The sequence below is a fragment of the Halichoerus grypus genome, chromosome 5 (assembly GCF_964656455.1).
Source record: "Halichoerus grypus chromosome 5, mHalGry1.hap1.1, whole genome shotgun sequence".
In the NCBI taxonomy this organism is placed as follows: domain Eukaryota; kingdom Metazoa; phylum Chordata; class Mammalia; order Carnivora; family Phocidae; genus Halichoerus; species Halichoerus grypus.
Window position 1 is genome coordinate 83,530,753 of NC_135716.1, and position 3,103 is coordinate 83,533,855.

Sequence of the window (3,103 nt, forward strand, 5' to 3'; positions counted from 1 at the left end):
TAAACAAAAATGATCAACAAACATGAAAAGATGGTCATGATTATTACTAAGCAGGAAACACATTAAAAAAGTACAAGGGAACATCAATTAACATACATCAAATGGCAGTTATTTAAGTTTAGCAACAATGTACAGAAAGAGTGATTCTTATAAACCGTAAGTGGAAACAGAAATTGACAAGAGCAAATTGGAGGGATGGGTATGATCGAAAATTCAACGCTTCCACTTATAGATGATTAACTTGGAGATCCTCTCCAACACATATGCAAGCAGACACACACAAATATCCCCAAAACTGCAATATTTATAGAGCAAGTAGTGCAAACAACTTGAATGCACATCCCAAAGAGACAGGATATCAAAATCACACTGTGCTCATAAGATGGATACTATAAGGTTGTAAAAATGAATAAATGACAGCTACACAGATCAACTTGAATAATATACAAAAATAATGTTTAAAGAAGAGAGCAAGTTGCAGATGAGAACCTCAAGTATGATGCCATTTCTACAAAATTGAAACCACACACACTATAATATTGAACATATCAGGATTACCAGCATGGAATAAAACATGAAGGAATATATTAAAATTTTGGCTTAAACCAGGTTGATTGTAATCATTAAATTAACATTTGGGAGCAAAGAAAGGAAGTTGGGGTTAGGAGTATGGGTTCCAAGAATGAGAGGCTAGAGTACTGACTGATAGATAGTGGTAGGAATTTACCCTCTACCCCATTTCTAAGCAGCCCTATTCCAAGCTGGGAGCAGCTGCTCTGAGCCCCATGGAAGGAGGCAGGAAGGAGCTGCCAGTCACCACCTGTCACAGGACCTCGTGGGTGGCAGGAGGCAGTCCCCTCGTGCCCAGGTCCTGTCTCACGGGCTGAGGGCCGAGCCCAAAGCCGGGATAAAAGGGCTTCAGAGTCAGAGCACCTCCATACACTCCTCTCCTGAGGTGCTGACAGACCCAGTGCTGCCTGTGCACCGGTAAGTGTCCCCTGGGACTGAGAGCAGAGCCTTCCACGGAGGGAGCTCAAAGCAGAGCAGGAGGTGGGGGGTGGGGGGCAGAGCCTTTGCAGTGCGTGTGTGTGTGTGTGTGTGTGTGTGTGTGTGTGTGTGTGTGTGTGTATGGTGGGTGGCAGTGAGAAGAAGATGAGGTTGGGTTCACATTAGCAAAGAACAAGTCGCAGGGACACTGAGGGAGGGGCAAGGAGCTAGGAAGGCTGGGAACATGAGTAGAAGGAACTGTGTGAGTGTGACAGTACACTAGAAAAAACAAACTGATCTGTAGTTGTTGGTCTCTGGTTGGAAGGATTTGCAACACTGACCACCATACCAACCTATAACTGTTGTCAAAAGGGAGGTTTATCTTTGAAAGCATAACTGTCCCTCCAGGGAAAAGTAAAGATGGGAACAGTGACACTCAGCCAGCAGAGAGGAAATCACAACTGACTGACTTATTTTAAGCACTCAGACAAAAGGCCTTCAGAGTTGAGTAGGAACAACTCAGATCTTGATGCTGAGGTGTTAGTTTGAGGGGAGCGTCTGCAAGATGCCAGGGCAGCGGGGCCCAGTCAGGGGCCTGGTGCAAGTCCCAGCTTACAGTAGATGATCTTTTCCCTCAGCTCATTCTTCCAGCCAATCTGCAATGTCCTTTGCGGGTGTGAACTTCTATGTCCCTACAGGACAAGGATATCTAGAAAGTTCTGCAAGAGGGAATGACTGTTTTCCCTAAAGAAACGATTTCATTTCTAAACTGTCACCTAGATTTACTATTTCCGTGATTTTTGCTGTAGAATATCTCCTCTAGATGTTTGATTTTGAGCACTTTTTCTTAACATATTTTGGCTTCAGTTCTCTAATTATGTAACAGATGAAGCACTTCAGAGATGATGTGAGAGCATTTGGGGAACTATTAGAAATAATGAAAGTTTCTCTGTTGAATTATCAAGGACTCCATTTAAACAGTTCATGAAATAAAGGCACTAGAAATGATGTTGAGGACAGGAAGGGGTGGGGCAGGGGGGCTCTGGGTCCTGGGTCTGACTGGCTGTGTGACTCTCCCTCAGCTCCTGACCCCGCCAGCCGAGATGTCCTGGCAGCAGAACCAGCAGCAGTGCCAGCCCCCTCCCAAGTGCCCCGCGCCCAAGTGCCCCCCAAAGTGCCCCCCCAAGTGCCCCCCAAACTGCCCCCCCAAGTGCCCCCCAGTCTCTCCCTGCTGCGGCTCCAGCTCTGGGGGCGGCGGCTGCTGCCTGAGCCACCACAGGCGACGCAGTTGCCACCGTCACAGACACCAGAGCCCTGGCTGCTGCAGCCAGCCCTCGGGGGGCTCCAGCTGCTGTGGAGGGGGCAGCGGTCAGTCGTCTGGAGGCTGCTGCTGAAGTGGACCCTGAGCCAAGGAGCGCAGGCTTGGGGACAGCGAGTGGCCAAAGCCTTCCTCCTGTTCCTGCTCCCCCTGCTGGGCCTGCCCAAGGGGCTGAGTTGTCTCAGTGAGGGTTCTGAGCTCTGGGCTGGTGGGTCCCTCTGCCCTGGGATTCAGAAGGCTGAATCCTCTCCCCTAATTCCATCTGCTGACCTCTGACACCAACTGTGTTATTTGCCCTGGGATCCCCAAACCACAGACTCTAATCCACTCCCCGGTACTCTCCTTGCCCTCTGCTCCTCAAGTGAAACAATAAAACAAGAAATCTGCTTACCATCCTGTTCTAGACTCTTCCTGGCCTGCTTGCATCCCAGTATTTTATTTTTCCACCACTATGCATTCTCTTGCTGCCCGGAGATCTTGGAAATCAAATTTGTGCTAGTTGCATGGTTGGTGATGGGAGGAGGGGAGAGAAAATGGCTCTGCCTCCTACTCTGACACCATTTCTCAGACAAATACTATGTAGCTCTTCTGGAACTTGAACTTGGACTTCCTCTGGGGTCCAAACAAGTCACCAGGGCAATGCATATTCCATTCCTCCCCTGGTCTCCTCCTCCTTCTCCATTGTGCCATTGCCCCAACTCACCCTCAAATTTCTTTCTCCTTCAGCCAAAAAATTTATTTAGAAAATTATACATGAATTTTCTACAAATAGCCCACGAAACAACCATGATGTTTCTA

General features: G+C 48.0%; 1 long non-coding RNA gene across 1 annotated transcript; it reads left to right on the forward strand.

The window, feature by feature from the left end:
* The first annotated feature begins 830 nt into the window (after positions 1-830).
* Positions 831-2,696, forward strand: LOC144381746 (uncharacterized). Its single transcript, XR_013447527.1, has 2 exons — positions 831-987; positions 2,070-2,696. It is a non-coding gene; the product is annotated as an uncharacterized LOC144381746 (long non-coding RNA).
* Positions 2,697-3,103: the final 407 nt, after the last annotated feature.